General features: G+C 48.5%; 14 non-coding genes across 14 annotated transcripts; all 14 read right to left on the reverse strand.

Moving 5' to 3' along the window:
* Positions 1-1,071: 1,071 nt before the first annotated feature.
* On the reverse strand, positions 1,072-1,239 carry LOC142481729 (U1 spliceosomal RNA). Its single transcript, XR_012795991.1, has one exon. It is a non-coding gene; the product is annotated as a U1 spliceosomal RNA (small nuclear RNA).
* A 1,257-nt stretch (positions 1,240-2,496) lies between these two features.
* On the reverse strand, positions 2,497-2,664 carry LOC142481730 (U1 spliceosomal RNA). The gene has a single exon (XR_012795992.1). It is a non-coding gene; the product is annotated as a U1 spliceosomal RNA (small nuclear RNA).
* A 1,262-nt stretch (positions 2,665-3,926) lies between these two features.
* LOC142481731 (U1 spliceosomal RNA) lies at positions 3,927-4,094 on the reverse strand. Its single transcript, XR_012795993.1, has one exon. It is a non-coding gene; the product is annotated as a U1 spliceosomal RNA (small nuclear RNA).
* A 1,250-nt stretch (positions 4,095-5,344) lies between these two features.
* Positions 5,345-5,512, reverse strand: LOC142481732 (U1 spliceosomal RNA). The gene has a single exon (XR_012795994.1). It is a non-coding gene; the product is annotated as a U1 spliceosomal RNA (small nuclear RNA).
* Positions 5,513-6,777: 1,265 nt separating this feature from the next.
* Positions 6,778-6,945, reverse strand: LOC142481733 (U1 spliceosomal RNA). The gene has a single exon (XR_012795995.1). It is a non-coding gene; the product is annotated as a U1 spliceosomal RNA (small nuclear RNA).
* Positions 6,946-8,202: 1,257 nt separating this feature from the next.
* On the reverse strand, positions 8,203-8,370 carry LOC142481734 (U1 spliceosomal RNA). The gene has a single exon (XR_012795996.1). It is a non-coding gene; the product is annotated as a U1 spliceosomal RNA (small nuclear RNA).
* A 1,265-nt stretch (positions 8,371-9,635) lies between these two features.
* Positions 9,636-9,803, reverse strand: LOC142481736 (U1 spliceosomal RNA). The gene has a single exon (XR_012795998.1). It is a non-coding gene; the product is annotated as a U1 spliceosomal RNA (small nuclear RNA).
* A 1,261-nt stretch (positions 9,804-11,064) lies between these two features.
* LOC142481737 (U1 spliceosomal RNA) lies at positions 11,065-11,232 on the reverse strand. Its single transcript, XR_012795999.1, has one exon. It is a non-coding gene; the product is annotated as a U1 spliceosomal RNA (small nuclear RNA).
* Positions 11,233-12,494: 1,262 nt separating this feature from the next.
* LOC142481738 (U1 spliceosomal RNA) lies at positions 12,495-12,662 on the reverse strand. Its single transcript, XR_012796000.1, has one exon. It is a non-coding gene; the product is annotated as a U1 spliceosomal RNA (small nuclear RNA).
* A 1,258-nt stretch (positions 12,663-13,920) lies between these two features.
* LOC142481739 (U1 spliceosomal RNA) lies at positions 13,921-14,088 on the reverse strand. Its single transcript, XR_012796001.1, has one exon. It is a non-coding gene; the product is annotated as a U1 spliceosomal RNA (small nuclear RNA).
* Positions 14,089-15,301: 1,213 nt separating this feature from the next.
* LOC142481740 (U1 spliceosomal RNA) lies at positions 15,302-15,469 on the reverse strand. Its single transcript, XR_012796002.1, has one exon. It is a non-coding gene; the product is annotated as a U1 spliceosomal RNA (small nuclear RNA).
* A 1,249-nt stretch (positions 15,470-16,718) lies between these two features.
* LOC142481741 (U1 spliceosomal RNA) lies at positions 16,719-16,886 on the reverse strand. The gene has a single exon (XR_012796003.1). It is a non-coding gene; the product is annotated as a U1 spliceosomal RNA (small nuclear RNA).
* Positions 16,887-18,138: 1,252 nt separating this feature from the next.
* Positions 18,139-18,306, reverse strand: LOC142481742 (U1 spliceosomal RNA). Its single transcript, XR_012796004.1, has one exon. It is a non-coding gene; the product is annotated as a U1 spliceosomal RNA (small nuclear RNA).
* Positions 18,307-19,555: 1,249 nt separating this feature from the next.
* On the reverse strand, positions 19,556-19,723 carry LOC142481743 (U1 spliceosomal RNA). Its single transcript, XR_012796005.1, has one exon. It is a non-coding gene; the product is annotated as a U1 spliceosomal RNA (small nuclear RNA).
* Positions 19,724-20,385: the final 662 nt, after the last annotated feature.

Genomic DNA, 20,385 nt, shown 5'->3' on the forward strand with positions numbered 1-20,385 from the left:
TGCTGCAGCAGCAGCAGCAGCAGCAGCAGCAGCAGCAGCAATGAATATTTGTCAAACAACATAGATCCAAGACACCCCGTCCTCCTCCCCCCCCCAGAAGCGAAGCAAAGCAAAGCAAAGCAAAGCAAAGCAAAGCAAAGCAAAGCCAAACCAAACCCTCCCCCCCATCCAACAAGCACCCAGAGCAGCCAAGCTTCGCCGTAAGGTACTTCTTCTTGGTTTTAAAAGAAAGAAGCAATCACTTTGAACACCGCTCAGCTCTGTCATTTCAGCTGCCGGAGAGACAGGGGGACACCATATTTCTGGGGTGGCTTTCTACATCTCCCCTACCTGCTGGCACTCTCTTTTTCTGACCTCCACTGACACCTGCTGCTGCTGCATAAAAAGGGAGAGGTGCCCTGTCCTGCTGCCAAACGTGACACTTTGGCCCTTACCAGCATGGCTGCTTACCTGGCATTTGCATAAATATAGAAGCAAGCTAACACTGTCTGCTGCTCCATGGATAGAGATAGATAGATAGATAGATAGATAGATAGATAGATAGATAGAGATTGTTTTTTGCACAGCTCAGCAGATAGTCTGCAATCTGTTGCTTTTAAATGCTGCTCTTTGTTACTTTGGAGCCTAGAAACTCTAGAACGTACTGTACACTCCCTTTGTGATATCATCACAGGGGGTTGTCTGGCTACAGAGACCCAGACATACCATGTAGAACTAGGGTGGGGAGGGGGTGAAATAAAAACCCCATATCATATCCTGCAAGCAAGGACCGTCCATTTTTTCAAATCCAGATTTGATTGTAAATGTGCTGTTTTTTTCATAAATATATATATACAGTACACAGTATTTGTTTCCCTATTTCCCAATCCACCTGTGAACTTATTCCTAAACGTCTGTGCAGGTACATCATTGTCATTTGTCCCTGTTTGAGATGTTGCTAGCTGGCTATTTATTGTACATGGTGCTCCTTTTTGCCAGCAGTTATTGACCATGCCCAAAGCCCAAGCAGTGGGAATAGCAGCAGCTTGTCTGAACAAACACCTGTTTCTGTTTTTTGTAACCATCCAAAAACAGGGGAGAGCGCGCACGCAGTCCCCCACTACCAGAAATTGTGCAGTCGAGTTTCCCGCATGTGGGGAAATCGCAGAGGTCAGCTAGCTCCAAGTGCAATGAGCTAGCCTCGCCCTGGGAGAGCCACCTGCTGGAGCATGGCTTAAAACTCCCCTGCCAGGTAAGTATGAGTTGCAATGGCGCGCTGGGGGCAACTAGCCCTGTCCCAGGACAACTGTCACCCTTGTGGAGAGAGCAGCTTGGTCATTGGTGCAGCAAGCAACACAGTACCTGAGGCCTAGTATCTGAGCCGCTGCAGCCAGCACCTGCAGCAAGGAGCAGCCTAGGCCATTCCATGCAAACATTTGTGCTGCAGCAGCAGCAGCAGCAGCAGCAGCAGCAGCAGCAGCAATGAATATTTGTCAAACAACATAGATCCAAGACACCCCGTCCTCCTCCCCCCCCCAGAAGCGAAGCGAAGCAAAGCAAAGCAAAGCAAAGCAAAGCAAAGCAAAGCCAAACCAAACCCTCCCCCCCATCCAACAAGCACCCAGAGCAGCCAAGCTTCGCCGTAAGGTACTTCTTCTTGGTTTTAAAAGAAAGAAGCAATCACTTTGAACACCGCTCAGCTCTGTCATTTCAGCTGCCGGAGAGACAGGGGGACACCATATTTCTGGGGTGGCTTTCTACATCTCCCCTACCTGCTGGCACTCTCTTTTTCTGACCTCCACTGACACCTGCTGCTGCTGCATAAAAAGGGAGAGGTGCCCTGTCCTGCTGCCAAACGTGACACTTTGGCCCTTACCAGCATGGCTGCTTACCTGGCATTTGCATAAATATAGAAGCAAGCTAACACTGTCTGCTGCTCCATGGATAGAGATAGATAGATAGATAGATAGATAGATAGATAGATAGATAGATAGAGATTGTTTTTTGCACAGCTCAGCAGATAGTCTGCAATCTGTTGCTTTTAAATGCTGCTCTTTGTTACTTTGGAGCCTAGAAACTCTAGAACGTACTGTACACTCCCTTTGTGATATCATCACAGGGGGTTGTCTGGCTACAGAGACCCAGACATACCATGTAGAACTAGGGTGGGGAGGGGGTGAAATAAAAACCCCATATCATATCCTGCAAGCAAGGACCGTCCATTTTTTCAAATCCAGATTTGATTGTAAATGTGCTGTTTTTTTCATAAATATATATATACAGTACACAGTATTTGTTTCCCTATTTCCCAATCCACCTGTGAACTTATTCCTAAACGTCTGTGCAGGTACATCATTGTCATTTGTCCCTGTTTGAGATGTTGCTAGCTGGCTATTTATTGTACATGGTGCTCCTTTTTGCCAGCAGTTATTGACCATGCCCAAAGCCCAAGCAGTGGGAATAGCAGCAGCTTGTCTGAACAAACACCTGTTTCTGTTTTTTGTAACCATCCAAAAACAGGGGAGAGCGCGCACGCAGTCCCCCACTACCAGAAATTGTGCAGTCGAGTTTCCCGCATGTGGGGAAATCGCAGAGGTCAGCTAGCTCCAAGTGCAATGAGCTAGCCTCGCCCTGGGAGAGCCACCTGCTGGAGCATGGCTTAAAACTCCCCTGCCAGGTAAGTATGAGTTGCAATGGCGCGCTGGGGGCAACTAGCCCTGTCCCAGGACAACTGTCACCCTTGTGGAGAGAGCAGCTTGGTCATTGGTGCAGCAAGCAACACAGTACCTGAGGCCTAGTATCTGAGCCGCTGCAGCCAGCACCTGCAGCAAGGAGCAGCCTAGGCCATTCCATGCAAACATTTGTGCTGCAGCAGCAGCAGCAGCAGCAGCAGCAGCAGCAGCAATGAATATTTGTCAAACAACATAGATCCAAGACACCCCGTCCTCCTCCCCCCCCCAGAAGCGAAGCGAAGCAAAGCAAAGCAAAGCAAAGCAAAGCAAAGCAAAGCAAAGCAAACAAACCAAACCCTCCCCCCCATCCAACAAGCACCCAGAGCAGCCAAGCTTCGCCGTAAGGTACTTCTTCTTGGTTTTAAAAGAAAGAAGCAATCACTTTGAACACCGCTCAGCTCTGTCATTTCAGCTGCCGGAGAGACAGGGGGACACCATATTTCTGGGGTGGCTTTCTACATCTCCCCTACCTGCTGGCACTCTCTTTTTCTGACCTCCACTGACACCTGCTGCTGCTGCATAAAAAGGGAGAGGTGCCCTGTCCTGCTGCCAAACGTGACACTTTGGCCCTTACCAGCATGGCTGCTTACCTGGCATTTGCATAAATATAGAAGCAAGCTAACACTGTCTGCTGCTCCATGGATAGAGATAGATAGATAGATAGATAGATAGATAGATAGATAGATAGATAGAGATTGTTTTTTGCACAGCTCAGCAGATAGTCTGCAATCTGTTGCTTTTAAATGCTGCTCTTTGTTACTTTGGAGCCTAGAAACTCTAGAACGTACTGTACACTCCCTTTGTGATATCATCACAGGGGGTTGTCTGGCTACAGAGACCCAGACATACCATGTAGAACTAGGGTGGGGAGGGGGTGAAATAAAAACCCCATATCATATCCTGCAAGCAAGGACCGTCCATTTTTTCAAATCCAGATTTGATTGTAAATGTGCTGTTTTTTTCATAAATATATATATACAGTACACAGTATTTGTTTCCCTATTTCCCAATCCACCTGTGAACTTATTCCTAAACGTCTGTGCAGGTACATCATTGTCATTTGTCCCTGTTTGAGATGTTGCTAGCTGGCTATTTATTGTACATGGTGCTCCTTTTTGCCAGCAGTTATTGACCATGCCCAAAGCCCAAGCAGTGGGAATAGCAGCAGCTTGTCTGAACAAACACCTGTTTCTGTTTTTTGTAACCATCCAAAAACAGGGGAGAGCGCGCACGCAGTCCCCCACTACCAGAAATTGTGCAGTCGAGTTTCCCGCATGTGGGGAAATCGCAGAGGTCAGCTAGCTCCAAGTGCAATGAGCTAGCCTCGCCCTGGGAGAGCCACCTGCTGGAGCATGGCTTAAAACTCCCCTGCCAGGTAAGTATGAGTTGCAATGGCGCGCTGGGGGCAACTAGCCCTGTCCCAGGACAACTGTCACCCTTGTGGAGAGAGCAGCTTGGTCATTGGTGCAGCAAGCAACACAGTACCTGAGGCCTAGTATCTGAGCCGCTGCAGCCAGCACCTGCAGCAAGGAGCAGCCTAGGCCATTCCATGCAAACATTTGTGCTGCAGCAGCAGCAGCAGCAGCAGCAGCAGCAGCAGCAGCATGAATATTTGTCAAACAACATAGATCCAAGACACCCCGTCCTCCTCCCCCCCCCAGAAGCGAAGCGAAGCAAAGCAAAGCAAAGCAAAGCAAAGCAAAGCAAAGCCAAACCAAACCCTCCCCCCCATCCAACAAGCACCCAGAGCAGCCAAGCTTCGCCGTAAGGTACTTCTTCTTGGTTTTAAAAGAAAGAAGCAATCACTTTGAACACCGCTCAGCTCTGTCATTTCAGCTGCCGGAGAGACAGGGGGACACCATATTTCTGGGGTGGCTTTCTACATCTCCCCTACCTGCTGGCACTCTCTTTTTCTGACCTCCACTGACACCTGCTGCTGCTGCATAAAAAGGGAGAGGTGCCCTGTCCTGCTGCCAAACGTGACACTTTGGCCCTTACCAGCATGGCTGCTTACCTGGCATTTGCATAAATATAGAAGCAAGCTAACACTGTCTGCTGCTCCATGGATAGATAGATAGATAGATAGATAGATAGATAGATAGATAGATAGAGATTGTTTTTTGCACAGCTCAGCAGATAGTCTGCAATCTGTTGCTTTTAAATGCTGCTCTTTGTTACTTTGGAGCCTAGAAACTCTAGAACGTACTGTACACTCCCTTTGTGATATCATCACAGGGGGTTGTCTGGCTACAGAGACCCAGACATACCATGTAGAACTAGGGTGGGGAGGGGGTGAAATAAAAACCCCATATCATATCCTGCAAGCAAGGACCGTCCATTTTTTCAAATCCAGATTTGATTGTAAATGTGCTGTTTTTTTCATAAATATATATATACAGTACACAGTATTTGTTTCCCTATTTCCCAATCCACCTGTGAACTTATTCCTAAACGTCTGTGCAGGTACATCATTGTCATTTGTCCCTGTTTGAGATGTTGCTAGCTGGCTATTTATTGTACATGGTGCTCCTTTTTGCCAGCAGTTATTGACCATGCCCAAAGCCCAAGCAGTGGGAATAGCAGCAGCTTGTCTGAACAAACACCTGTTTCTGTTTTTTGTAACCATCCAAAAACAGGGGAGAGCGCGCACGCAGTCCCCCACTACCAGAAATTGTGCAGTCGAGTTTCCCGCATGTGGGGAAATCGCAGAGGTCAGCTAGCTCCAAGTGCAATGAGCTAGCCTCGCCCTGGGAGAGCCACCTGCTGGAGCATGGCTTAAAACTCCCCTGCCAGGTAAGTATGAGTTGCAATGGCGCGCTGGGGGCAACTAGCCCTGTCCCAGGACAACTGTCACCCTTGTGGAGAGAGCAGCTTGGTCATTGGTGCAGCAAGCAACACAGTACCTGAGGCCTAGTATCTGAGCCGCTGCAGCCAGCACCTGCAGCAAGGAGCAGCCTAGGCCATTCCATGCAAACATTTGTGCTGCAGCAGCAGCAGCAGCAGCAGCAGCAGCAGCAGCAGCAATGAATATTTGTCAAACAACATAGATCCAAGACACCCCGTCCTCCTCCCCCCCCCAGAAGCGAAGCGAAGCAAAGCAAAGCAAAGCAAAGCAAAGCAAAGCAAAGCAAAGCAAACAAACCAAACCCTCCCCCCCATCCAACAAGCACCCAGAGCAGCCAAGCTTCGCCGTAAGGTACTTCTTCTTGGTTTTAAAAGAAAGAAGCAATCACTTTGAACACCGCTCAGCTCTGTCATTTCAGCTGCCGGAGAGACAGGGGGACACCATATTTCTGGGGTGGCTTTCTACATCTCCCCTACCTGCTGGCACTCTCTTTTTCTGACCTCCACTGACACCTGCTGCTGCTGCATAAAAAGGGAGAGGTGCCCTGTCCTGCTGCCAAACGTGACACTTTGGCCCTTACCAGCATGGCTGCTTACCTGGCATTTGCATAAATATAGAAGCAAGCTAACACTGTCTGCTGCTCCATGGATAGAGATAGATAGATAGATAGATAGATAGATAGATAGATAGATAGATAGAGATTGTTTTTTGCACAGCTCAGCAGATAGTCTGCAATCTGTTGCTTTTAAATGCTGCTCTTTGTTACTTTGGAGCCTAGAAACTCTAGAACGTACTGTACACTCCCTTTGTGATATCATCACAGGGGGTTGTCTGGCTACAGAGACCCAGACATACCATGTAGAACTAGGGTGGGGAGGGGGTGAAATAAAAACCCCATATCATATCCTGCAAGCAAGGACCGTCCATTTTTTCAAATCCAGATTTGATTGTAAATGTGCTGTTTTTTTCATAAATATATATATACAGTACACAGTATTTGTTTCCCTATTTCCCAATCCACCTGTGAACTTATTCCTAAACGTCTGTGCAGGTACATCATTGTCATTTGTCCCTGTTTGAGATGTTGCTAGCTGGCTATTTATTGTACATGGTGCTCCTTTTTGCCAGCAGTTATTGACCATGCCCAAAGCCCAAGCAGTGGGAATAGCAGCAGCTTGTCTGAACAAACACCTGTTTCTGTTTTTTGTAACCATCCAAAAACAGGGGAGAGCGCGCACGCAGTCCCCCACTACCAGAAATTGTGCAGTCGAGTTTCCCGCATGTGGGGAAATCGCAGAGGTCAGCTAGCTCCAAGTGCAATGAGCTAGCCTCGCCCTGGGAGAGCCACCTGCTGGAGCATGGCTTAAAACTCCCCTGCCAGGTAAGTATGAGTTGCAATGGCGCGCTGGGGGCAACTAGCCCTGTCCCAGGACAACTGTCACCCTTGTGGAGAGAGCAGCTTGGTCATTGGTGCAGCAAGCAACACAGTACCTGAGGCCTAGTATCTGAGCCGCTGCAGCCAGCACCTGCAGCAAGGAGCAGCCTAGGCCATTCCATGCAAACATTTGTGCTGCAGCAGCAGCAGCAGCAGCAGCAGCAGCAGCAGCAGCAATGAATATTTGTCAAACAACATAGATCCAAGACACCCCGTCCTCCTCCCCCCCCCAGAAGCGAAGCGAAGCAAAGCAAAGCAAAGCAAAGCAAAGCAAAGCAAAGCCAAACCAAACCCTCCCCCCCATCCAACAAGCACCCAGAGCAGCCAAGCTTCGCCGTAAGGTACTTCTTCTTGGTTTTAAAAGAAAGAAGCAATCACTTTGAACACCGCTCAGCTCTGTCATTTCAGCTGCCGGAGAGACAGGGGGACACCATATTTCTGGGGTGGCTTTCTACATCTCCCCTACCTGCTGGCACTCTCTTTTTCTGACCTCCACTGACACCTGCTGCTGCTGCATAAAAAGGGAGAGGTGCCCTGTCCTGCTGCCAAACGTGACACTTTGGCCCTTACCAGCATGGCTGCTTACCTGGCATTTGCATAAATATAGAAGCAAGCTAACACTGTCTGCTGCTCCATGGATAGAGATAGATAGATAGATAGATAGATAGATAGATAGATAGATAGATAGAGATTGTTTTTTGCACAGCTCAGCAGATAGTCTGCAATCTGTTGCTTTTAAATGCTGCTCTTTGTTACTTTGGAGCCTAGAAACTCTAGAACGTACTGTACACTCCCTTTGTGATATCATCACAGGGGGTTGTCTGGCTACAGAGACCCAGACATACCATGTAGAACTAGGGTGGGGAGGGGGTGAAATAAAAACCCCATATCATATCCTGCAAGCAAGGACCGTCCATTTTTTCAAATCCAGATTTGATTGTAAATGTGCTGTTTTTTTCATAAATATATATATACAGTACACAGTATTTGTTTCCCTATTTCCCAATCCACCTGTGAACTTATTCCTAAACGTCTGTGCAGGTACATCATTGTCATTTGTCCCTGTTTGAGATGTTGCTAGCTGGCTATTTATTGTACATGGTGCTCCTTTTTGCCAGCAGTTATTGACCATGCCCAAAGCCCAAGCAGTGGGAATAGCAGCAGCTTGTCTGAACAAACACCTGTTTCTGTTTTTTGTAACCATCCAAAAACAGGGGAGAGCGCGCACGCAGTCCCCCACTACCAGAAATTGTGCAGTCGAGTTTCCCGCATGTGGGGAAATCGCAGAGGTCAGCTAGCTCCAAGTGCAATGAGCTAGCCTCGCCCTGGGAGAGCCACCTGCTGGAGCATGGCTTAAAACTCCCCTGCCAGGTAAGTATGAGTTGCAATGGCGCGCTGGGGGCAACTAGCCCTGTCCCAGGACAACTGTCACCCTTGTGGAGAGAGCAGCTTGGTCATTGGTGCAGCAAGCAACACAGTACCTGAGGCCTAGTATCTGAGCCGCTGCAGCCAGCACCTGCAGCAAGGAGCAGCCTAGGCCATTCCATGCAAACATTTGTGCTGCAGCAGCAGCAGCAGCAGCAGCAGCAGCAGCAGCAGCAATGAATATTTGTCAAACAACATAGATCCAAGACACCCCGTCCTCCTCCCCCCCCCAGAAGCGAAGCGAAGCAAAGCAAAGCAAAGCAAAGCAAAGCAAAGCAAAGCAAAGCAAAGCAAACCAAACCCTCCCCCCCATCCAACAAGCACCCAGAGCAGCCAAGCTTCGCCGTAAGGTACTTCTTCTTGGTTTTAAAAGAAAGAAGCAATCACTTTGAACACCGCTCAGCTCTGTCATTTCAGCTGCCGGAGAGACAGGGGGACACCATATTTCTGGGGTGGCTTTCTACATCTCCCCTACCTGCTGGCACTCTCTTTTTCTGACCTCCACTGACACCTGCTGCTGCTGCATAAAAAGGGAGAGGTGCCCTGTCCTGCTGCCAAACGTGACACTTTGGCCCTTACCAGCATGGCTGCTTACCTGGCATTTGCATAAATATAGAAGCAAGCTAACACTGTCTGCTGCTCCATGGATAGAGATAGATAGATAGATAGATAGATAGATAGATAGATAGATAGATAGAATTGTTTTTTGCACAGCTCAGCAGATAGTCTGCAATCTGTTGCTTTTAAATGCTGCTCTTTGTTACTTTGGAGCCTAGAAACTCTAGAACGTACTGTACACTCCCTTTGTGATATCATCACAGGGGGTTGTCTGGCTACAGAGACCCAGACATACCATGTAGAACTAGGGTGGGGAGGGGGTGAAATAAAAACCCCATATCATATCCTGCAAGCAAGGACCGTCCATTTTTTCAAATCCAGATTTGATTGTAAATGTGCTGTTTTTTTCATAAATATATATATACAGTACACAGTATTTGTTTCCCTATTTCCCAATCCACCTGTGAACTTATTCCTAAACGTCTGTGCAGGTACATCATTGTCATTTGTCCCTGTTTGAGATGTTGCTAGCTGGCTATTTATTGTACATGGTGCTCCTTTTTGCCAGCAGTTATTGACCATGCCCAAAGCCCAAGCAGTGGGAATAGCAGCAGCTTGTCTGAACAAACACCTGTTTCTGTTTTTTGTAACCATCCAAAAACAGGGGAGAGCGCGCACGCAGTCCCCCACTACCAGAAATTGTGCAGTCGAGTTTCCCGCATGTGGGGAAATCGCAGAGGTCAGCTAGCTCCAAGTGCAATGAGCTAGCCTCGCCCTGGGAGAGCCACCTGCTGGAGCATGGCTTAAAACTCCCCTGCCAGGTAAGTATGAGTTGCAATGGCGCGCTGGGGGCAACTAGCCCTGTCCCAGGACAACTGTCACCCTTGTGGAGAGAGCAGCTTGGTCATTGGTGCAGCAAGCAACACAGTACCTGAGGCCTAGTATCTGAGCCGCTGCAGCCAGCACCTGCAGCAAGGAGCAGCCTAGGCCATTCCATGCAAACATTTGTGCTGCAGCAGCAGCAGCAGCAGCAGCAGCAGCAGCAGCAGCATGAATATTTGTCAAACAACATAGATCCAAGACACCCCGTCCTCCTCCCCCCCCCAGAAGCGAAGCGAAGCAAAGCAAAGCAAAGCAAAGCAAAGCAAAGCAAAGCAAAGCCAAACCAAACCCTCCCCCCCATCCAACAAGCACCCAGAGCAGCCAAGCTTCGCCGTAAGGTACTTCTTCTTGGTTTTAAAAGAAAGAAGCAATCACTTTGAACACCGCTCAGCTCTGTCATTTCAGCTGCCGGAGAGACAGGGGGACACCATATTTCTGGGGTGGCTTTCTACATCTCCCCTACCTGCTGGCACTCTCTTTTTCTGACCTCCACTGACACCTGCTGCTGCTGCATAAAAAGGGAGAGGTGCCCTGTCCTGCTGCCAAACGTGACACTTTGGCCCTTACCAGCATGGCTGCTTACCTGGCATTTGCATAAATATAGAAGCAAGCTAACACTGTCTGCTGCTCCATGGATAGAGATAGATAGATAGATAGATAGATAGATAGATAGATAGATAGATAGAGATTGTTTTTTGCACAGCTCAGCAGATAGTCTGCAATCTGTTGCTTTTAAATGCTGCTCTTTGTTACTTTGGAGCCTAGAAACTCTAGAACGTACTGTACACTCCCTTTGTGATATCATCACAGGGGGTTGTCTGGCTACAGAGACCCAGACATACCATGTAGAACTAGGGTGGGGAGGGGGTGAAATAAAAACCCCATATCATATCCTGCAAGCAAGGACCGTCCATTTTTTCAAATCCAGATTTGATTGTAAATGTGCTGTTTTTTTCATAAATATATATATACAGTACACAGTATTTGTTTCCCTATTTCCCAATCCACCTGTGAACTTATTCCTAAACGTCTGTGCAGGTACATCATTGTCATTTGTCCCTGTTTGAGATGTTGCTAGCTGGCTATTTATTGTACATGGTGCTCCTTTTTGCCAGCAGTTATTGACCATGCCCAAAGCCCAAGCAGTGGGAATAGCAGCAGCTTGTCTGAACAAACACCTGTTTCTGTTTTTTGTAACCATCCAAAAACAGGGGAGAGCGCGCACGCAGTCCCCCACTACCAGAAATTGTGCAGTCGAGTTTCCCGCATGTGGGGAAATCGCAGAGGTCAGCTAGCTCCAAGTGCAATGAGCTAGCCTCGCCCTGGGAGAGCCACCTGCTGGAGCATGGCTTAAAACTCCCCTGCCAGGTAAGTATGAGTTGCAATGGCGCGCTGGGGGCAACTAGCCCTGTCCCAGGACAACTGTCACCCTTGTGGAGAGAGCAGCTTGGTCATTGGTGCAGCAAGCAACACAGTACCTGAGGCCTAGTATCTGAGCCGCTGCAGCCAGCACCTGCAGCAAGGAGCAGCCTAGGCCATTCCATGCAAACATTTGTGCTGCAGCAGCAGCAGCAGCAGCAGCAGCAGCAGCAGCAGCAATGAATATTTGTCAAACAACATAGATCCAAGACACCCCGTCCTCCTCCCCCCCCCAGAAGCGAAGCGAAGCAAAGCAAAGCAAAGCAAAGCAAAGCAAAGCAAAGCAAAGCCAAACCAAACCCTCCCCCCCATCCAACAAGCACCCAGAGCAGCCAAGCTTCGCCGTAAGGTACTTCTTCTTGGTTTTAAAAGAAAGAAGCAATCACTTTGAACACCGCTCAGCTCTGTCATTTCAGCTGCCGGAGAGACAGGGGGACACCATATTTCTGGGGTGGCTTTCTACATCTCCCCTACCTGCTGGCACTCTCTTTTTCTGACCTCCACTGACACCTGCTGCTGCTGCATAAAAAGGGAGAGGTGCCCTGTCCTGCTGCCAAACGTGACACTTTGGCCCTTACCAGCATGGCTGCTTACCTGGCATTTGCATAAATATAGAAGCAAGCTAACACTGTCTGCTGCTCCATGGATAGAGATAGATAGATAGATAGATAGATAGATAGATAGATAGATAGATAGAGATTGTTTTTTGCACAGCTCAGCAGATAGTCTGCAATCTGTTGCTTTTAAATGCTGCTCTTTGTTACTTTGGAGCCTAGAAACTCTAGAACGTACTGTACACTCCCTTTGTGATATCATCACAGGGGGTTGTCTGGCTACAGAGACCCAGACATACCATGTAGAACTAGGGTGGGGAGGGGGTGAAATAAAAACCCCATATCATATCCTGCAAGCAAGGACCGTCCATTTTTTCAAATCCAGATTTGATTGTAAATGTGCTGTTTTTTTCATAAATATATATATACAGTACACAGTATTTGTTTCCCTATTTCCCAATCCACCTGTGAACTTATTCCTAAACGTCTGTGCAGGTACATCATTGTCATTTGTCCCTGTTTGAGATGTTGCTAGCTGGCTATTTATTGTACATGGTGCTCCTTTTTGCCAGCAGTTATTGACCATGCCCAAAGCCCAAGCAGTGGGAATAGCAGCAGCTTGTCTGAACAAACACCTGTTTCTGTTTTTTGTAACCATCCAAAAACAGGGGAGAGCGCGCACGCAGTCCCCCACTACCAGAAATTGTGCAGTCGAGTTTCCCGCATGTGGGGAAATCGCAGAGGTCAGCTAGCTCCAAGTGCAATGAGCTAGCCTCGCCCTGGGAGAGCCACCTGCTGGAGCATGGCTTAAAACTCCCCTGCCAGGTAAGTATGAGTTGCAATGGCGCGCTGGGGGCAACTAGCCCTGTCCCAGGACAACTGTCACCCTTGTGGAGAGAGCAGCTTGGTCATTGGTGCAGCAAGCAACACAGTACCTGAGGCCTAGTATCTGAGCCGCTGCAGCCAGCACCTGCAGCAAGGAGCAGCCTAGGCCATTCCATGCAAACATTTGTGCTGCAGCAGCAGCAGCAGCAGCAGCAGCAGCAGCAGCAGCAATGAATATTTGTCAAACAACATAGATCCAAGACACCCCGTCCTCCTCCCCCCCCCAGAAGCGAAGCGAAGCAAAGCAAAGCAAAGCAAAGCAAAGCAAAGCAAAGCAAAGCCAAACCAAACCCTCCCCCCCATCCAACAAGCACCCAGAGCAGCCAAGCTTCGCCGTAAGGTACTTCTTCTTGGTTTTAAAAGAAAGAAGCAATCACTTTGAACACCGCTCAGCTCTGTCATTTCAGCTGCCGGAGAGACAGGGGGACACCATATTTCTGGGGTGGCTTTCTACATCTCCCCTACCTGCTGGCACTCTCTTTTTCTGACCTCCACTGACACCTGCTGCTGCTGCATAAAAAGGGAGAGGTGCCCTGTCCTGCTGCCAAACGTGACACTTTGGCCCTTACCAGCATGGCTGCTTACCTGGCATTTGCATAAATATAGAAGCAAGCTAACACTGTCTGCTGCTCCATGGATAGAGATAGATAGATAGATAGATAGATAGATAGATAGATAGATAGAGATTGTTTTTTGCACAGCTCAGCAGATAGTCTGCAATCTGTTGCTTTTAAATGCTGCTCTTTGTTACTTTGGAGCCTAGAAACTCTAGAACGTACTGTACACTCCCTTTGTGATATCATCACAGGGGGTTGTCTGGCTACAGAGACCCAGACATACCATGTAGAACTAGGGTGGGGAGGGGGTGAAATAAAAACCCCATATCATATCCTGCAAGCAAGGACCGTCCATTTTTTCAAATCCAGATTTGATTGTAAATGTGCTGTTTTTTTCATAAATATATATATACAGTACACAGTATTTGTTTCCCTATTTCCCAATCCACCTGTGAACTTATTCCTAAACGTCTGTGCAGGTACATCATTGTCATTTGTCCCTGTTTGAGATGTTGCTAGCTGGCTATTTATTGTACATGGTGCTCCTTTTTGCCAGCAGTTATTGACCATGCCCAAAGCCCAAGCAGTGGGAATAGCAGCAGCTTGTCTGAACAAACACCTGTTTCTGTTTTTTGTAACCATCCAAAAACAGGGGAGAGCGCGCACGCAGTCCCCCACTACCAGAAATTGTGCAGTCGAGTTTCCCGCATGTGGGGAAATCGCAGAGGTCAGCTAGCTCCAAGTGCAATGAGCTAGCCTCGCCCTGGGAGAGCCACCTGCTGGAGCATGGCTTAAAACTCCCCTGCCAGGTAAGTATGAGTTGCAATGGCGCGCTGGGGGCAACTAGCCCTGTCCCAGGACAACTGTCACCCTTGTGGAGAGAGCAGCTTGGTCATTGGTGCAGCAAGCAACACAGTACCTGAGGCCTAGTATCTGAGCCGCTGCAGCCAGCACCTGCAGCAAGGAGCAGCCTAGGCCATTCCATGCAAACATTTGTGCTGCAGCAGCAGCAGCAGCAGCAGCAGCAGCAGCAGCAGCAATGAATATTTGTCAAACAACATAGATCCAAGACACCCCGTCCTCCTCCCCCCCCCAGAAGCGAAGCGAAGCAAAGCAAAGCAAAGCAAAGCAAAGCAAAGCAAAGCAAAGCCAAACCAAACCCTCCCCCCCATCCAACAAGCACCCAGAGCAGCCAAGCTTCGCCGTAAGGTACTTCTTCTTGGTTTTAAAAGAAAGAAGCAATCACTTTGAACACCGCTCAGCTCTGTCATTTCAGCTGCCGGAGAGACAGGGGGACACCATATTTCTGGGGTGGCTTTCTACATCTCCCCTACCTGCTGGCACTCTCTTTTTCTGACCTCCACTGACACCTGCTGCTGCTGCATAAAAAGGGAGAGGTGCCCTGTCCTGCTGCCAAACGTGACACTTTGGCCCTTACCAGCATGGCTGCTTACCTGGCATTTGCATAAATATAGAAGCAAGCTAACACTGTCTGCTGCTCCATGGATGAGATAGATAGATAGATAGATAGATAGATAGATAGATAGATAGATAGATAGAGATTGTTTTTTGCACAGCTCAGCAGATAGTCTGCAATCTGTTGCTTTTAAATGCTGCTCTTTGTTACTTTGGAGCCTAGAAACTCTAGAACGTACTGTACACTCCCTTTGTGATATCATCACAGGGGGTTGTCTGGCTACAGAGACCCAGACATACCATGTAGAACTAGGGTGGGGAGGGGGTGAAATAAAAACCCCATATCATATCCTGCAAGCAAGGACCGTCCATTTTTTCAAATCCAGATTTGATTGTAAATGTGCTGTTTTTTTCATAAATATATATATACAGTACACAGTATTTGTTTCCCTATTTCCCAATCCACCTGTGAACTTATTCCTAAACGTCTGTGCAGGTACATCATTGTCATTTGTCCCTGTTTGAGATGTTGCTAGCTGGCTATTTATTGTACATGGTGCTCCTTTTTGCCAGCGAACAAACACCTGTTTCTGTTTTTTGTAACCATCCAAAAACAGGGGAGAGCGCGCACGCAGTCCCCCACTACCAGAAATTGTGCAGTCGAGTTTCCCGCATGTGGGGAAATCGCAGAGGTCAGCTAGCTCCAAGTGCAATGAGCTAGCCTCGCCCTGGGAGAGCCACCTGCTGGAGCATGGCTTAAAACTCCCCTGCCAGGTAAGTATGAGTTGCAATGGCGCGCTGGGGGCAACTAGCCCTGTCCCAGGACAACTGTCACCCTTGTGGAGAGAGCAGCTTGGTCATTGGTGCAGCAAGCAACACAGTACCTGAGGCCTAGTATCTGAGCCGCTGCAGCCAGCACCTGCAGCAAGGAGCAGCCTAGGCCATTCCATGCAAACATTTGTGCTGCAGCAGCAGCAGCAGCAGCAGCAGCAGCAGCAGCAGCAATGAATATTTGTCAAACAACATAGATCCAAGACACCCCGTCCTCCTCCCCCCCCCAGAAGCGAAGCAAAGCAAAGCAAAGCAAAGCAAAGCAAAGCAAAGCAAAGCCAAACCAAACCCTCCCCCCCATCCAACAAGCACCCAGAGCAGCCAAGCTTCGCCGTAAGGTACTTCTTCTTGGTTTTAAAAGAAAGAAGCAATCACTTTGAACACCGCTCAGCTCTGTCATTTCAGCTGCCGGAGAGACAGGGGGACACCATATTTCTGGGGTGGCTTTCTACATCTCCCCTACCTGCTGGCACTCTCTTTTTCTGACCTCCACTGACACCTGCTGCTGCTGCATAAAAAGGGAGAGGTGCCCTGTCCTGCTGCCAAACGTGACACTTTGGCCCTTACCAGCATGGCTGCTTACCTGGCATTTGCATAAATATAGAAGCAAGCTAACACTGTCTGCTGCTCCATGGATAGAGATAGATAGATAGATAGATAGATAGATAGATAGATAGAGATTGTTTTTTGCACAGCTCAGCAGATAGTCTGCAATCTGTTGCTTTTAAATGCTGCTCTTTGTTACTTTGGAGCCTAGAAACTCTAGAACGTACTGTACACTCCCTTTGTGATATCATCACAGGGGGTTGTCTGGCTACAGAGACCCAGACATACCATGTAGAACTAGGGTGGGGAGGGGGTGAAATAAAAACCCCATATCATATCCTGCAAGCAAGGACCGTCCATTTTTTCAAATCCAGATTTGATTGTAAATGTGCTGTTTTTTTCATAAATATATATATACAGTACACAGTATTTGTTTCCCTATTTCCCAATCCACCTGTGAACTTATTCCTAAACGTCTGTGCAGGTACATCATTGTCATTTGTCCCTGTTTGAGATGTTGCTAGCTGGCTATTTATTGTACATGGTGCTCCTTTTTGCCAGCAGTTATTGACCATGCCCAAAGCCCAAGCAGTGGGAATAGCAGCAGCTTGTCTGAACAAACACCTGTTTCTGTTTTTTGTAACCATCCAAAAACAGGGGAGAGCGCGCACGCAGTCCCCCACTACCAGAAATTGTGCAGTCGAGTTTCCCGCATGTGGGGAAATCGCAGAGGTCAGCTAGCTCCAAGTGCAATGAGCTAGCCTCGCCCTGGGAGAGCCACCTGCTGGAGCATGGCTTAAAACTCCCCTGCCAGGTAAGTATGAGTTGCAATGGCGCGCTGGGGGCAACTAGCCCTGTCCCAGGACAACTGTCACCCTTGTGGAGAGAGCAGCTTGGTCATTGGTGCAGCAAGCAACACAGTACCTGAGGCCTAGTATCTGAGCCGCTGCAGCCAGCACCTGCAGCAAGGAGCAGCCTAGGCCATTCCATGCAAACATTTGTGCTGCAGCAGCAGCAGCAGCAGCAGCAGCAGCAGCAGCAGCAGCAATGAATATTTGTCAAACAACATAGATCCAAGACACCCCGTCCTCCTCCCCCCCCCAGAAGCGAAGCAAAGCAAAGCAAAGCAAAGCAAAGCAAAGCAAAGCAAAGCCAAACCAAACCCTCCCCCCCATCCAACAAGCACCCAGAGCAGCCAAGCTTCGCCGTAAGGTACTTCTTCTTGGTTTTAAAAGAAAGAAGCAATCACTTTGAACACCGCTCAGCTCTGTCATTTCAGCTGCCGGAGAGACAGGGGGACACCATATTTCTGGGGTGGCTTTCTACATCTCCCCTACCTGCTGGCACTCTCTTTTTCTGACCTCCACTGACACCTGCTGCTGCTGCATAAAAAGGGAGAGGTGCCCTGTCCTGCTGCCAAACGTGACACTTTGGCCCTTACCAGCATGGCTGCTTACCTGGCATTTGCATAAATATAGAAGCAAGCTAACACTGTCTGCTGCTCCATGGATAGAGATAGATAGATAGATAGATAGATAGATAGATAGATAGAGATTGTTTTTTGCACAGCTCAGCAGATAGTCTGCAATCTGTTGCTTTTAAATGCTGCTCTTTGTTACTTTGGAGCCTAGAAACTCTAGAACGTACTGTACACTCCCTTTGTGATATCATCACAGGGGGTTGTCTGGCTACAGAGACCCAGACATACCATGTAGAACTAGGGTGGGGAGGGGGTGAAATAAAAACCCCATATCATATCCTGCAAGCAAGGACCGTCCATTTTTTCAAATCCAGATTTGATTGTAAATGTGCTGTTTTTTTCATAAATATATATATACAGTACACAGTATTTGTTTCCCTATTTCCCAATCCACCTGTGAACTTATTCCTAAACGTCTGTGCAGGTACATCATTGTCATTTGTCCCTGTTTGAGATGTTGCTAGCTGGCTATTTATTGTACATGGTGCTCCTTTTTGCCAGCAGTTATTGACCATGCCCAAAGCCCAAGCAGTGGGAATAGCAGCAGCTTGTCTGAACAAACACCTGTTTCTGTTTTTTGTAACCATCCAAAAACAGGGGAGAGCGCGCACGCAGTCCCCCACTACCAGAAATTGTGCAGTCGAGTTTCCCGCATGTGGGGAAATCGCAGAGGTCAGCTAGCTCCAAGTGCAATGAGCTAGCCTCGCCCTGGGAGAGCCACCTGCTGGAGCATGGCTTAAAACTCCCCTGCCAGGTAAGTATGAGTTGCAATGGCGCGCTGGGGGCAACTAGCCCTGTCCCAGGACAACTGTCACCCTTGTGGAGAGAGCAGCTTGGTCATTGGTGCAGCAAGCAACACAGTACCTGAGGCCTAGTATCTGAGCCGCTGCAGCCAGCACCTGCAGCAAGGAGCAGCCTAGGCCATTCCATGCAAACATTTGTGCTGCAGCAGCAGCAGCAGCAGCAGCAGCAGCAGCAGCAGCAATGAATATTTGTCAAACAACATAGATCCAAGACACCCCGTCCTCCTCCCCCCCCCAGAAGCGAAGCGAAGCAAAGCAAAGCAAAGCAAAGCAAAGCAAAGCAAAGCCAAACCAAACCCTCCCCCCCATCCAACAAGCACCCAGAGCAGCCAAGCTTCGCCGTAAGGTACTTCTTCTTGGTTTTAAAAGAAAGAAGCAATCACTTTGAACACCGCTCAGCTCTGTCATTTCAGCTGCCGGAGAGACAGGGGGACACCATATTTCTGGGGTGGCTTTCTACATCTCCCCTACCTGCTGGCACTCTCTTTTTCTGACCTCCACTGACACCTGCTGCTGCTGCATAAAAAGGGAGAGGTGCCCTGTCCTGCTGCCAAACGTGACACTTTGGCCCTTACCAGCATGGCTGCTTACCTGGCATTTGCATAAATATAGAAGCAAGCTAACACTGTCTGCTGCTCCATGGATAGAGATAGATAGATAGATAGATAGATAGATAGATAGATAGAGATTGTTTTTTGCACAGCTCAGCAGATAGTCTGCAATCTGTTGCTTTTAAATGCTGCTCTTTGTTACTTTGGAGCCTAGAAACTCTAGAACGTACTGTACACTCCCTTTGTGATATCATCACAGGGGGTTGTCTGGCTACAGAGACCCAGACATACCATGTAGAACTAGGGTGGGGAGGGGGTGAAATAAAAACCCCATATCATATCCTGCAAGCAAGGACCGTCCATTTTTTCAAATCCAGATTTGATTGTAAATGTGCTGTTTTTTTCATAAATATATATATACAGTACACAGTATTTGTTTCCCTATTTCCCAATCCACCTGTGAACTTATTCCTAAACGTCTGTGCAGGTACATCATTGTCATTTGTCCCTGTTTGAGATGTTGCTAGCTGGCTATTTATTGTACATGGTGCTCCTTTTTGCCAGCAGTTATTGACCATGCCCAAAGCCCAAGCAGTGGGAATAGCAGCAGCTTGTCTGAACAAACACCTGTTTCTGTTTTTTGTAACCATCCAAAAACAGGGGAGAGCGCGCACGCAGTCCCCCACTACCAGAAATTGTGCAGTCGAGTTTCCCGCATGTGGGGAAATCGCAGAGGTCAGCTAGCTCCAAGTGCAATGAGCTAGCCTCGCCCTGGGAGAGCCACCTGCTGGAGCATGGCTTAAAACTCCCCTGCCAGGTAAGTATGAGTTGCAATGGCGCGCTGGGGGCAACTAGCCCTGTCCCAGGACAACTGTCACCCTTGTGGAGAGAGCAGCTTGGTCATTGGTGCAGCAAGCAACACAGTACCTGAGGCCTAGTATCTGAGCCGCTGCAGCCAGCACCTGCAGCAAGGAGCAGCCTAGGCCATTCCATGCAAACATTTGTGCTGCAGCAGCAGCAGCAGCAGCAGCAGCAGCAGCAGCAGCAATGAATATTTGTCAAACAACATAGATCCAAGACACCCCGTCCTCCTCCCCCCCCCAGAAGCGAAGCGAAGCAAAGCAAAGCAAAGCAAAGCAAAGCAAAGCAAAGCCAAACCAAACCCTCCCCCCCATCCAACAAGCACCCAGAGCAGCCAAGCTTCGCCGTAAGGTACTTCTTCTTGGTTTTAAAAGAAAGAAGCAATCACTTTGAACACCGCTCAGCTCTGTCATTTCAGCTGCCGGAGAGACAGGGGGACACCATATTTCTGGGGTGGCTTTCTACATCTCCCCTACCTGCTGGCACTCTCTTTTTCTGACCTCCACTGACACCTGCTGCTGCTGCATAAAAAGGGAGAGGTGCCCTGTCCTGCTGCCAAACGTGACACTTTGGCCCTTACCAGCATGGCTGCTTACCTGGCATTTGCATAAATATAGAAGCAAGCT

The sequence above is a fragment of the Ascaphus truei genome, unplaced genomic scaffold, assembly GCF_040206685.1.
Source record: "Ascaphus truei isolate aAscTru1 unplaced genomic scaffold, aAscTru1.hap1 HAP1_SCAFFOLD_281, whole genome shotgun sequence".
NCBI classification, from domain to species: Eukaryota; Metazoa; Chordata; class Amphibia; order Anura; family Ascaphidae; genus Ascaphus; species Ascaphus truei.